Below are 15,169 nucleotides of genomic sequence, written 5' to 3' on the forward strand. Positions count from 1 at the left end.
ACCAGGAGTTTGAGACCAACCTGGGCAGTATAGTGAGACCTTAGCTCTACAAAAATAACAACAAAAAAGTAGCCTAGCATGATGGTATGCACCTGATCCAGCTACTCAGTAAGTTAAGGTGGGAAGATTGCTTGAGGTCAGGAGGTTCAGATTGCAGTGAGCCATAATCATGCCACTACATTCCAGCACTTGGTGACAGAGTGAGACCCTGTTTCAAAACAAGAAAAAAAAAAGTGATAAGAAAGTCTTTATGCAACTCATTATAATTTTTTAAATGGAAACTCATGTTTGATATTACCTCAACAGTGTGTCCCCAAGAAAGTTTCAGAGCCTTTACCTAGATCTTCCAATGGGGGGGAAAAAAAGTATAGTCAATGTAAAAGGAGAAGGTAAGAATATTGTTTTATTTAAAAAGTCATTTGATCGAATGCTTCTTTTAAAATATGAGCACTAATATATTCAAATAGCTAAAGAAAATGTTCTATTAAACGTACAATAAGTAAAGGAGAAGTAAAATGGTGATAAGTTGTATATCTAATCAGGGGTCAGCAGTTGAGTCTATTGAAAGTACCCCCAAAGGAGCTGAATTATTAGTTCCCATTTTAAGATACTCTAAGATCTGAGGCAAGTCAGGAAAGAGGGAAGAGGAAATGAATAAAAGAGAGAAAGGATGAGGAGGGCAGAGTGTACATGGAATAAATGAAGAAACAGTATGCGGGTGTATGTAAAGGAGGGTAGTAAAGTCAGATTGATTTATAGAAGAAGGAAGAGGAGGGTGATAGAAATAGGAAAGAAGGTAACTCAGCTTTCAGCACCAAAATGTGTCAGAGAATTAGAGTAACACCTTCCTGCTTTTGCTGTCATTCTCACTATCGGAGAGGCATTAAGGATTGAGGTACCTCACCACACAGACCTGTGTTTTATCTACCATAGACGAATATCACCATAAATGGTCAGCTATGTATGGCCATAATTTAGTTTTATAGAAAATGTTATAACTTCATTGGATAGTATCATATAGGCCAAATTAACATAATTTAATAGTGTCATGTGATTTATGGAGAGGAAATTAGACAAGGTATAGCCTGATTAAAAGTTTAGAAACATTATGGCTTATAATGCAGAATTAAATTCAGGGACTTAATAGGGGAGAAATCGAGTCTAAGTTCCAGATGGGCAATTAAGGTAAACAAATATGGAAGCACATTAGTGTAGAACAGGGCATCCACATTTTCATGAATTCATTGAGGAGCTTCTGGAATATGGACATTCTCATTCAGCACATGTGGGACTCTGCCTTTGTCAGTAGCACTCAGGTGATGTTGGTGTTGTTCCTTGGACACAGCTCTGAATAAGAAGGAAATAGCCTTCCTTTAGAGAAATCTGGAAAAAGAACCAGTGGACAGAAATTTTGAAAAAGGACAGAGTCAAGGGAAGGCATTAATCTCCTTTTATTTTTGAAGGAGGATTCTAGCCACAGAGGAAGCAGAATAAGATGAAAAAAGAAATTATTGGTGTATATTACTGCTGAATACAGATGAAAAAAGTGGTCACAATTATCCATAAAAAGCAGTTAGGAAGAGAAGCATCAGGATGATGGATCTAAAGATTACTTTTGCAAAGGAAGAAGGATTGTGAGAGGGCGAGTGGGGGGGGTGGAAGAAAAGAAAGTTTGTTGGGGGACTTTGGAGTTAAAACCAGGGAAGCTTGAGACACCTCACTTCCAGTTCCTTGGGCATATGCCCAGTCTAGCAAAAGCAGTTATTGCTGTGGAGAGTACTGGAGGCAGGAGAGAGTGCTAGAATTGGGGTAGACCACAGCAGGTAGTTTCTCTTCATAACTCTCAGGCCTCAGAGCAAGAAGTTTCATTGACATGGTGAATAAGATGTGATTAAGTTGCATTTTGGCTGATTTTTTTAGAGGGGTCAGCCAGTTCTTTGATATGATAGCTATTTTATAAAAGTCAGTTACAGAGTAAGATGACATGCCAAACTTACTAATTTTAGGAGCAGTCATATTATAAAATTTATTCTGTGACTACCAAAATTGTCATTTTCTAAGAATACTGTACTGATTTTGAAATATAAGACTGTGGCAATTCAATGTTTTCTTTTTTGATAAGCATTTGATATTGAAAGCTTTTTCTATATGGTTTATTTGATGTGTTTTAAGTCTTGCATGAGTGGATCAAGGAACTCTTAAGAAAAGGTCAAATGAAAGGATATGAGAAATGTAAGTGCTTCAGTAGCCACGTGGGCATGGGAAAATGAGAATTTTGAGAAACTGTTATTTCATAAGTGTGTATCATAGCTGATTAATTTAAAACACTTTCTTCGATGAGAGGTGAATCACACATTCACCTGAACTGGCATCCCAACTGTGTATTTCCTAAGTGATAGGATAAGGGGAAGCACATGATAAATATTTGTGGTGTTCTGGCATCAATGACTCTGATGTTTCAAGTTTAAACACTCTGTAGTATTCACTATCAGCTTTGACACTGATTCTCTCAGGATTTGTTTTGCTTCACTGTTTAATGGTCCCTTTTATCCTTATCAGCCCAACATGTTCACATTAATATCCATACTTTTCTATTTTAGTTATAGGCATTTGAAAAAATTTTACTTTTGAAATATAATCTTTGTGATTTAGAGATCCTATATTCCTATTTTACTCAGTAGATTTCCATCATGTTGTTGTCCTAGGCAATGAAAAGGATGCCAAAAAGAACCCTCAAAACCTTAAGTAATTATTTTCAGAGCCAGGCATGAGGACTTAGCTTGATACTAACACTACACGAATGTTTAGTTGGCCCTGTCATACCTACATATAATTGATGACATGTCCCCTTTGCTTTGTAGGGTCTCCTGAATAACATCCTTCCTTGAAGGTAATTATATATATTTATTTTTATTCACTAACTTTATATTATATAAAATATATATGATTTATTAGTTATTTTCTTCTAAAACCCATTCAGCCTACCACTGAAATGGAAGATCCTGTTGTGAGAGAAGCAGTACAAAGAAAGAATGTACAGGCATCAAGAGCAGGTACATTTTCAATACAAATGGAATGCTGGAAATAAGTACGTTAAATGATTGGAAGTACTCACATTCTTCTTACCCCTAATTCTTTTTATTCTAAATTGAATGGAAGGCATTGACATAAATGTTATTGTTGGTATCCATATCTCAATAAAAATAAATTTAGAAGTATAAGAAAACAAGATTTTAAAAATATGAGTTATAACTCAAATGTCTCTATTTTAATGTTTTGAATAGCATAACATTTCCAATATGGAATTTTTATACTTGTCAGGGATTCAAAGCAGTGAATTTTGAGACTCTGAGATATTTCCAGTGTCTTATGTGCTAGTTGGAGTTCTGATATTTACCTAAAGGAATGCTTTACTTAGATGTCAGTTTCTGTATTAACTTTAGAGACTTCCTGTTAATGTTATTACACCAATGATCTGAAGCCAATGAGATGTTCTAATGAGAAGGCTGTGTATGCATGTGTGTGTATGGGTGTGTTTGTTGCATATTTGATTATTGAAAACTAGGAAAGTAATCATTCATTTATAACTGGAAGACAGTCTTTTAAAATGGTGGTTTTGAGACTTTTTGGTATAAAAGTTTTTTAAAAAAATAATTGCATAGAGGCGACCAACATCATGAACGTCACTGAGGCTACCAACATCATTGGCTGTTTTCCATTTCAATACCCTTTTGAAATCCTTAACTATATTGTGATGCTCAGAAATAATATGCAGAATTTTTATTTGTGTCCTAAAGTGGAAGGTGAGTGGTTCTACACTTTATGTATCTTTCTGCCACTTTCTTTTCTGTACTCTGTATTCTATTTTCCAGATGTATCGACATTGATATGATTCTCTCTGGTTTAATTCAGTTTATACTTTTCATTGTATTCCTTTATACCACTCTACCACATTTAATTAGACTCTCCTGTTGCTGATAAATGAAGAAAGAAAAAAAAGAAAAAGAAAAACAGGTTGGGCGTGGTGGCTCACATCTGTAATCCCAGCACTTTGGGATGCTGAGGTGGGTGGATCATGAGGTCAGGAGATCGAGACCATCCTGGCCAACATGGTGAAACTCCATCTCTATTAAAATATAAAAAATTAGCTGGGCGTGGAGCATGTGCCTATAGTCCCAGCTATTTGGGAGGCTGAGACACAGAAATTGCTTGAACCTGGGAGGTGGAGGTTGCATTGAGCCAAAATTCTGCCATTGCACTCCAGTCTGGCAGCAGAGCAAGACTGTCTCAAACAAAAAATGGAAAGGAAAAATAATGTCAGATTAAAAGGGGCTTTTGTTTAATCAGTTTGTATCTGTGAATATTTACTATATGAGAGTTTAAGTCTGAGAAGTTCAGAATGCAAGCATGCACCACTATATTTTACAAATGACCTTAGAACTATGACTCATGGGCGTTTAGCTTATGAAGTTACAACAATTCATTTCTCTAAAGAAGTTTACTGTTCTCTTAAAAAAAAAAGAGAGACTGAAAATAACAAATGACATTGTCTTATTTGACCTCTTGGACATCCTCAAATGAAAGTGCAACTTACTCATGTCAAAATTCAGGACCAATGTTTTGAACAATATATATAGTTTGTGAATGAGCCCTTAATAATGAAATGGTCTTTCCAGTTTTTTACTTTTGTATTTTTTGTTCTTTTTTTTGACTTATCTTAACAAAAGCTTACATTCAACAGTATTATTTCTATAGAAAGCAGGGATATAATTATTTAATATATTTCTGTCCTGTCTCATGGCATTGAGAACTCCTCAGATTTAGTGTGGACCTAGACTTATTTTTACATGGGAACAATTAGGTTTGTTGCTTTGTTGTTGTTGTTGTTGTAGTTGTTGTTGAAACAGTCTTGTTCTGTGATGTGGTTCAGAGTGGATAAGCTCTTAAAGCAATAATCTTTCCAGTGGTCCTTTCTGTGGGAGGTAAAATGGCAGGTGAATTTAGGCCTTGTTATATGTAGGGCAGAGCACATAGCTACAACTAAGTAAAACACCCAGCAACTTCTCCAAGAGCATTGGCCAGAGTAACACATTAATATCTCTTGAGCTCTTCTCCACTGGCAGCTGGAAAGTTTTTGCAAGAATCCCTGTTTCTGGTCTGATTCCTATGTTTTGCTGATTTGTGGCGATAGGGTGTTTTATCCTAAACTGAACAGTTTTAACTGAAGAGCTCGAGAGAATGTGTTGTGTTACAACGAAGTAAGTGCAGTAGTTCCCCCTTAACTGTAGAGATACATTCAAAGGCCCCAGTAAATGGCTGAAAGCACAAATAGTACTGAATCACTCACTGCTTTTTATTTGTATACTTACATATCTATGATAAAGTTTAATTTATAGATTAGGCACAGTAAGAAATTAACAACTAAAAATAAAATAGAAAATTATAGTAACATGCTGTAATAAAAGTTATTTGAATGTGGTCTCTTAAAATATATGGTATGGTTCTCACCCTTTTTTCTGTGATGATGTGAAGTGATACAATGCCTATGTAATGAGATGAAGTAAGGTGAATGATGTAGGTATTGTCATGTAGTGTTAGGCCACTGTTCACCCCCTGACTCTAAGTCAGAAAAAAAGATTATCAGCTTTGAGTGTTCCTGAACCTTCAGGCCTTAATGATGTTGATGGCTGGATACAGGAGACCATGTTAATGACTAATGGCTGGACAGCACATGCAGTGTGAATGCATTGGACAAAGGAATAATTCACATCCTGAGATGGATAGAGGGCAAGAGCTCAAGATTTTATTTGTGCTTCTCAGACTGGCACACTAACACTTATGACTTGTTTATTTCTGGAGTTTTCAATGTAATATGTTTGCAATACAGTTAACTATTAGTAGCTGTAACCACATAATTCACAACTGTAGATGTAAAATCTGCATTTGGACTTTGACTAATTTCTTGGTGAACAATTCTGAAACTCCTTAGAATTTCCAAAGTGATGTCTTTTGGTATGCTAATAATCGATGGCTGGAAGCTCCTAGGTAGATTCAGGATGGGACCTGGTCACCATCCTGAAGACATGACTGATTAGAGGGTTGAGATCTTTGGTCTCACTCTGTAAACTCTGGGAAGGGGAGAAGGGCTGAAGGTTGTCAGTCACCAACAGCCAGTGATTAATTAGTGATGCCTATGTATTGAAGCTTTCATAAAGACCCAAAGGGACTGGGCTTGGAGAGCTTCCAGGTCATTGAATATATGGAGCATCCTGGAGGGTGGTGTGTCCTGAGAGAGCACGAAATCTCTGTGCCATTAGCCCCATACTTTGCAGTATGCATCTCTTCATCTGTACCTTTTATAATATCATTCACAGTGTACTGGTAAGTGTGTTTCCCTTAGTACTTTGAGCCATTCCAGCAATTCAATTTAACCCACAGAGGGAGTCCTGGGAACCTCAATTTGAAGTTGATTGGTCAGGAGTTCTGGAGTTTCAGACTTAGGACTGATGTAGGGCTGCAGTCTCATGGGACTAAGCCCTTTACCTGTGGAATCTGATGCCATCTGCAGACAGAGTGTGAGAACTGAATTAGATGACACCAAGTTTGTGTCATCTGCAGAAGTGATTGCGTGCTTTTTGGTGGGGAAAACCTCTCCACAGGTTTGGTCACAGATGCCTTTTTTGTTGATGATTGTTTCTGTGGTGTGAGAGCAGAGAAAAATATGGCAAGTGTGTCTTTTCCACACATATAGTGGATAAGGGGTACTACTGTTTACTCTGTTTTAACTGCCCCACTCATATTTTGATCCAGAAATCATGCTGTTTGACACTGGACACTCATTCCATCTGTTCTGCTAACAATACTATTTTTAGCCAATTTCATAGGGTTTGGCTGGGATGAACTGTAGTTCACTTGTAGATATCAAATTTTGATAAATTTATTCTTTGCATTTAATAAATACAAAGTACGGGAAGTAAGAGTTCTTACTGCATTAATTACATACCAATAGGTATAATTTATATTAGTTCTAATATGGTCCCCGGTATGCTCCCAAAGGAATGCTTTGTAACAAAGCATCAGTCCTATACTTTAAAGAAAAATTATCTAAATCATGTACACAACTGTGCATACATTTTTTAAAATGAAAGTAGAGTGTTGCTATGTTTCCAAAACTGGTCTCAAACTTCTGAGTTTCTCAAATGATCCTCCTTCCTCAGCCTCCTAAATAGTTGAAATTACAGGCATGCATCACTATACTTTCTAATGGTTTTAATATTCTATACATTATTGATTTAAAATGCATTTTATCTTTTTCTTTAATAGATTCTGGGAGTTAGATTAATCTGCAGTCAGGTAGAATTTTACAGATTTAAAAAATTATGTTAACTAAGAAAATATAGATGGAAGAAACTAATATCTATTGACTGTTGTATTTTGGGCTAAATACCCTATTATGTGCCATGCATTTATCTCATAAAGCAATTGTAAAGTCTGTTTTCTTATAACCTACTGTTTATTAAATAGGAGGCTGTGGTTTAGAGAGGTTGATTAATTGGATCATGATCACATAGTTCACAAAGTAGATGACCCACAGTTTGACTGTCAGCCTATCTGGCTTTCAAATCTTTTCTCTTGCTCCTTCGTACAGATTGATAGAGCTATCTGTGCAGCACTTTGATCAAGGTATAGGTCTGAATAAGATTAGTCAGATTATTTTAATTAATGTCTAAATTAATGAGTTTAAATAAGTTAAACTCTCATTTTAGGTTACTGCTAGAAATGAGGTTAGTCCTTGAGTTTGTCCTAATAAATTTGACAATTTTTGTGATAACCAGCATCTTTTTTTTTTTTTTTTAAATTAACCATCAAAGCCTTTAGGGCAGAGTAAAGGTTTAGCCATAGGACTGGAAGTTTTACAAAACCAAGATTTGTCAAGTCTTGGAGAGAAATTATTTCACTTCCCAGTTTTGTTTTCCCTGTAGGCTGGTATTTCTGCCTACTTCCATAATGCTTTTTCATTTTTTGTTTTTCTTCTTCCATTACTTTTCTCCCTTGGTGTTTCTTTTCTTATGTTTTCAAATTCTGCTGGCTATGTATTCCCAATTTTCCTATAGGCAGAACCAAAAGCACATAGAATTACAGAAATTTAAGGAATCTTAGGACTAATTAAAATACCTTCTAGTACTTCAATCTGTGTTGAATGTTCTGGTCAAATGATTTTCTAGATAGAGAACTTGAGACTCAAAGAGATTAGGATGCTTTTTTTCCGGAAAGAAGATATGGTAGAAATGAGATTTGAATTGATTTTAAAACCCAATATTTTTCCTTCTTTTTAAAATTCTATTGGCATATTTTTTGTTTGTTTGTTTGTTTTTGTTTTGTTTTGTTTTGTTTTAAACAGAGTTTCAGTCTGTTGCCCAGACTGGAGTGCAATAGCACAATCTCGGCTCACTGCAACCTTTGCGTCCCAGGTTCAAGTGATTCTCCTACCTCAGCCTCCTGAGTATCTGGGTTTACAGGCATGCACCATCATGCCCAGATAATTTTGTATTTTTAGTAGAGACAGGGTTTCTCCATGTTGGTCAGGCTGGTCTCAAATTCCTGACCTCAGGTGATCTGCTTCCTCGGCCTCCCAAAGTGCTGGAATTATAGGTGTGAGCCACCATGCCTGGCCTGGCATGTGTTTTAATAATACAAAGGGGGAGTGAGTCTGGTGCACCCAGTGGATAGAATGAGAATGGAATTAGCTGGTGAACCCAATGGAAATGGCTAAGAATGGAATGAACAGAGGAAGGCCAAGTTTGAGGAGAAATGACAGTGGATACAGATTATTCAATAAGATATTAGAATATTGGGGTTTATGACAAGTCTGATAAATTATAAAGATGAAGGACACAAGATATTGGGAATTATCTACAAAGGCACATTAAAATAGAGGGTTCAACGAAGCTCTAAACAGATTGTTGTGTTCCTTTTAAATCAAGAACTGACAAACTTGAAGATTTTTGCTGTAAGATGCTAAAACATTTGGAGACACTGGGAGGAGTCTCTACAGTAGACAAATGCGGTATCATCTGATTCCATCCTGACTTACAGAGGGGTGGCTTAGGGCCCCTTGAGTACTGATGGGCTGGAGATTGCTGAACTACATAGATCTGTGGCCCAAGGCAGGTATCTCCTCATCTCTGCCTCTTTTCCCAATTCACTGATGTCTTTCCCATATCCATGTAGGCTGGGTCAGGGGCATCACTGGCTGTCAAATCAGTCATGAAATTCAGTTGGGTAGTTAGAGGTATGTCTGTGCTGGTAGTTAGTAGAGACTCCAGTTAGGTTTTATTCAGGAGCAGGGATATAGAGCACTCCCACTCCTGGTCATTTGAGGCCATCCTTTCAGGAATCTCTGCTTTCACAGACTGAAGATCTGAAGATTGGAAACTGCCATGGAGCCCTGCATAAGTGGAATCTGGAAGTGGAAACTAGTAGGAAGAAAGATATTTAGATAGTCCTTAGGGAAATAGAGGTACAACTGCCAGGACTCTGTTTTTCCAGTAGTCTCTCTCATTGGATATCTGAGTGCCTATGAAGGTTTTTAAGGGCTTACTAGTTTATGTGGACCTGAATAAGGTAGGACCTATAGAGGGAAAATAATTGGATTTTTATAATTGTTAATGTGTTCACTTTTCTGGGAAGAGTATCCTCAATAAGAAAATACACCTTCATTATTAGACTTTTGTACATTTAGCTCTCACACATTTCAAATACAGCAGGGGATTCTCTTTACTCTTTTAGGACAAAGGAAAGCATTGGGACCTTCTTAAGTGGTTTTCATGCTGAGGAATCAAGACTGCTATTTTGAAGTGACACAGATTACTCTTTTAACCAGAGATAGATAATGGACAAGAGACTGTGGATCTTTCTACCTTGTTTTAGGTCATAAAGTTTCTTCCAGTTTAGGTGACAAAAGTTATGTCATTTATTAATTGAATTTCATATTCTGTTTCAGGACAGATAATTTGTGATGGTAAATTATTATCCAGCTCTGCCAATATATTGGCTGTCACTATTTGTTATGGAGTTCAAGGTCAGTTTTCACTGAATATTTTATAGATTTAGGCAGCTGGAGGCAGAAATAGGTAACCAAAACCTGTTTTTAGAATAGAGGCCATATTTAAATTGTATCAAGAAATGTTATTTAATATACAGATGGCTGACCGTTTCCCAGATTGTGTTTTTGTTTTTTGGAGGGGGAAGCTGAATATAAACTGGCAGTCAAAAAATTTGTTTAAAAAAGTCAACTTGTTCATTTTTATTGTATATTTTTGCTCTAAAGCATTTTCCACAAACTGTATGTGGATTCATAAACCAGATGATGAAGACTTGACTGTTACTACCAAGGTAAAGAGGTCTCTCATAAAATTTTCTCACTCAGTCAACTTTTGCATAGTATTTACTTGCTTAAAATTTAGCAGTGGTTTAACTATTATTGTTTTATGATGGTTATGGAAAGTTGGTCAGAGAAAACCATAAACATATGGCTAGTTGATTTAAAAAATTTATTTAATGTTGGTAACTAACAAAATATTGGTAAGTATTGTGATAGGGAGGAGGCTGAACAAAAATGAACTGGAAGATACATAGCAACAGAAAAATCACATTAGGAAATGCTTTCCCCAATAGAGAAAATATGAAATTTGGTTAAAGTTTAATTAGATAAATATTAATACTTTGAATTTTAAATCATACTAGTGTGACATCTATATTTTTGCCAGTATAAATCTTCAGTGGATCAAATTACTTGTGGTAATCATGGACTTTCCCTGGAAGCTTTTAGGTGAAAAACGGTACAACAAATAGCATATAGCTGTTTTTCTTGGACACTTATTATTTGGGTATTGTATACTTGGTAGGAGAGATTTTTCCTCTACTTATATTATTGGTTCTGTAGTGAAACTAAAATGTTAAAAATTGTAGAAAAAATAGCTGGGTGTGGTGATATACACCTATAATTCCAGCTACTTGGGAGTTTGAGGTTGCCTGAGCCCAGAAGTTCGAGAACCACCTGGGCAGCATAAGAAGACTGCATCTGATTTATTTATTTTTAAAAATTATACTAAGTTCTGGGGTACATGTGCAGAACATGCAGTTTTGTTACATAGGTATACATGTGCTATGGTTTGCTGCATCCATCCCCCTGTCATCTACATTAGGTATTTCTCCTAATGTTATCCCTCCCCAATCCCTCCACCCCCTGCTATCTCTCTGTTACCCTCCTCTCCTCCCAACAAGCCCTGGTGTGTGATGTTCCACTCCCTGTGTCCCTATGTTCTTATTGTTCAACACCCACTTATGAGTGAGAACACGCAGTGTTTGGTTTTCTGTTCTTGTTTTCTGAAAATGATGGTTTCCAGTTTCATCCATGTCCCTGCAAAGGACTTGAACCCATCCATTTTTATGGCTGCATAGTAGTCCATGGTGCATATGTGCCGCATTTTCTTTATCCAGTCTATCATTGATGGGCATTTGGGTTGGTTCCAAGTCTTTGCTATTGTAAACAGTGCTGTAATAAACATATGTGTGTATGTGTCTTTGTAATAGAATGATTTATAAACCTTTGGGTATATACCCAGTAATGGGATAGCTGGATGAAATGGTATTTCTAGTTCTATATCCTTGAGTAATTGCCATACTGTCTTCCACAATGGTTGAACTAATTTACACTCCCACCAACAGTGTAGAAGTGTTCCTATTTCTCCACATTCTCTCCAGCATCTGTTGTCTCCAGATTTTTTAATGATCGCCATTCTAACTGGAGTGAGATGGTATCTCAATGTGGTTTTGATTTGCATCTCTCTAATGACCAGTGATGATGAGCATTTTTTCATATGTTTGTTGGCCTCATGTATGTCTTCTTTTGTAAAGTGTCTGTTCATATCCTTTGCCCATTTTTGAATGGGCTTGTTTGTTTTTTCCTGTAAATCTGTTTGAGTTCTTTGTAAATTCTGGATATCAACCCTTTGTCAGATGGGTAAACTGCAAAAATTTTTTCCCATTCTGTTGGTTGCCGATTCACTCTAGTAACTGTTTCTTTTGCTGTGCAGAAGCTGTGGAGTTTGATTAGGTCCCATTTGTCTACTTTGGCTTTTGTTGCCAATGCTTTTGGTGTTTTGTTCATGAAGTCCTTGCCTACTCCTACATCCTGAATGGTTTTGCCTAGATTTTCTTCTAGGGTTTTTATGGTGCCAGGTCTTATGTTTAAGTCTTTAGGCCATCTGGAGTTAATTTTAGTGTAAGGTGTCAGGAAGGGGTCCAGTTTCTGCTTTCTGCACATGTCTAGCCAGTTTTCCCAACACCATTTATTAAACAGGGACTCCTGTCCCCATTGCTTGTTTTTGTCAGGTTTATCAAAGATTGTATGGTTGTAGATATGTTGTGTTGCCTCCGATGCCTCTGTTCTGTTCCATTGATCTATATCTCTGTTTTGGTACCAGTACCATGCTGTTTTGATTACTGTAGCCTTGTAGTATAGTTTGAAATCCGGTAGTGTGATGCCCCCCACTGTGTTCTTTTTGCTTAAGATTGACGTGGCTATGCAGGCTCTCTTTTGGTTCCATATGAAGTTCATGGCGGTTTTTTCCAGTTCTGTGAAGAAAGTCAATGATAGCTTGATGGGGATAGCGTTGATTCTGTAAATTACTTTGGGCAGTATAGCCATTTTCACGATATTAATTCTTCCTAACCATGAACATGGAATGTTTCTCCATCTGTTTGTGTCCTCTCTTATTTCGTTGAGCAGTGGTTTGTAGTTTTGCTTGAAGAGGTCCCTTACGTTCCTTGTGAGTTGTATTCCTAGGTATTTTATTCTTTTTGTAGCAATTGTGAATGGCAGTTCGTTCTTGATTTGGCTTTCTTTAAGTCTGTTATTGGTGTATAGGAATGCTTGTGATTTTTGCACATTGATTTTATATCCCGAGACTTTGCTGAAGTTGCTTATCAGTGTCAGGAGTTTTTGGGCTGAGGCGATGGGGTCTTCTAGGTATACTATCATATTGTCTGCAAATAGAGACAATTTGGCTTCCACCTTTCCTATTTGAATATCCTTTATTTCTTTTTCTTGCGTGATTGCTCTGGCTAGAACTTCCACTACTATATTGAATAGGAGAGGTGAAAGAGGGCATCCTTGTCTAGAGCTGGATTTAAAAGGGAATGCTTCCAATTTTTGCCCATTCAGTATGATATTGGCTGTTGGTTTGTCTTAAATAGCTTTTATTACTTTGAGATACATTCCATCAACACCGAGATTATTGAGGGTTTTTAGCATTAAGGGCTGTTGAGTTTTGTCAAATGCCTTCTCTGCCTCAATCATGTGGTTTTTGTTTTTGTTTTTGTTTATGTGGTAAATTACGTTTATAGACTTGCGTATGTTGAACCAGCCTTGCATCCCCGGGATGAATCCTCCTTGATCATGATGGATAAGTTTTTTGATGTGCTGTTGCAATCGGCTTGCCAGTATTTTATTGAAGGTTTTTGCATCTATGTTCATCATGGATATTGGCCTGAAGTTTTCTTTTCTTGTTGGGTCTCTGCCGGGTTTTGGTAACAGGATGATGTTGGTCTCATAAAATGATCTGGGAAGGATTCCCTCTTTTTGGATTATTTGGAATAGTTTCAAAAGGAATGGTACCAGCTCCTCTTTGTGTGTCTGGTAGAATTTGGCTCTGAACCCATCTGGACCTGGGCTTTTTTGTGTGTGGTAGGCTCTTAATTGCTGCCTTGACTTCAGACCTTGTTATTGGTCTATTCATAGTTCTGGCTTCCTCCTGGTTTAGGCTTGGGAGGACACAGGTGTCCCGGAATTTATCCATTTCTTCCTGTTTTACTAGTTTATGTGCATAGAGTTGTTTGTAATATTCTCTGATGACTGTTTGAATTTCTGTGGAATCTGTGGTGATTTCTCCTTTATCGTTTTTTATTGCATCTATTTGGTTGTTCTCTCTTTTCTTTTTTCTTGATCTTTTGTTGATCTTTTCAAAAAACCAGCTCTTAGGTTAATTGATTTTTTGAAGGGGTTTTTGTGTCTCTATCTCCTTCAGTTCAGCTCTGATCCTAGTTATTTCTTGTCTTCTGCTAGGTTTTGAGTTTTTTTGATCTTGCTCCTCTAGCTCTTTCAATTTTGATGATAGGGTGTCAATTTTGGATCTGTCCACTCTTCTTATATGGGCACTTATTGCTATATATTTTTCTCTAGATACTGCTTTAAATGTGTCCCAGAGATTCTGGCATGTTGTGTCTTCGTTCTTGTTGGTTTCAAAGAACTTCTTTATTTCTGCCTTCATTTCGTTGTGTATCCAGTCAACATTCAGGAGCCAGTTATTCAGTTTCTATGAAGCTGTGTGGTTCTGAGTTAGTTTCTGAATTCTGAGTTCTAACTTGATTGCACTATGGTCTGAGAGACTGTTTGTTATGATTTCAGTTATTTTGCATTTGCTGAGAAGTGCTTTACTTCCAATTATGTAGTCAATTTTAGAGTAGGTGTGATGTGGTGCTGAGAAGAATGTATATTTTGTTGATTTGGGGTGGAGAGTTCTGTAAATGTCTATCAGGTTTGCTTGTTCCAGGTCTGAGTTCAGGCCCTGTGTATCGTTGTTAATTTTCTGCCTGGTTGATCTGTGTAATATTGACAGTGGAGTATTAAAGTCTCCCTCTATGATTGTGTGGGAGTCTAAGTCTCTTTGTAAGTCATGAAGAACTTGCCTTATGTATCTGGGTGCTCCTGTATTGGGTCCATATATATTTAGTATTGTTAGCTCTTCTTGTTCTATTGATCCTTTTACCATTATGTAATGACCTTCTTTGTCTCTTTTGATCTTTGTTGCTTTAATGTCTATTTTATCAGAGACGAGAATTGCAACTCCTGCTTTTTTTTGCTCTCCATTTTCTTGGTAAATTTTCCTCCATCCCTTTATTTTGAGCCTTTGTGTATCCTTGCATGTGAGATGGATTTCCTGGATACAGCACAATGATGGGTTTTGATTTTTTATCCAATTTGCTAGTCTGTGTCTTTTGATTGGTGCATTTAGCCCATTTACATTTAGGGTTAATATTGTTATGTGTGAATTTGATACTGCCATTTTGATGCTAGCTGACTGTTTTGCCCATTAGTTGATGTAGA

The 15,169-nt window shown here is 36.8% G+C and overlaps 1 long non-coding RNA gene across 1 annotated transcript in view; it reads left to right on the forward strand.

The window, feature by feature from the left end:
* LOC144578696 (uncharacterized) overlaps positions 1-15,169 on the forward strand; it is a 157,736-nt gene that overhangs the window by 21,487 nt on the left and 121,080 nt on the right. Inside the window, exons 2-3 of the long non-coding RNA XR_013524966.1 lie at positions 2,862-2,890; positions 2,981-3,053. This is a non-coding gene — a long non-coding RNA (uncharacterized LOC144578696). The remainder of the gene's footprint in view (positions 1-2,861; positions 2,891-2,980; positions 3,054-15,169) is intronic.

This window comes from Callithrix jacchus, chromosome 12, assembly GCF_049354715.1.
Source record: "Callithrix jacchus isolate 240 chromosome 12, calJac240_pri, whole genome shotgun sequence".
Taxonomy (NCBI): domain Eukaryota; kingdom Metazoa; phylum Chordata; class Mammalia; order Primates; family Cebidae; genus Callithrix; species Callithrix jacchus.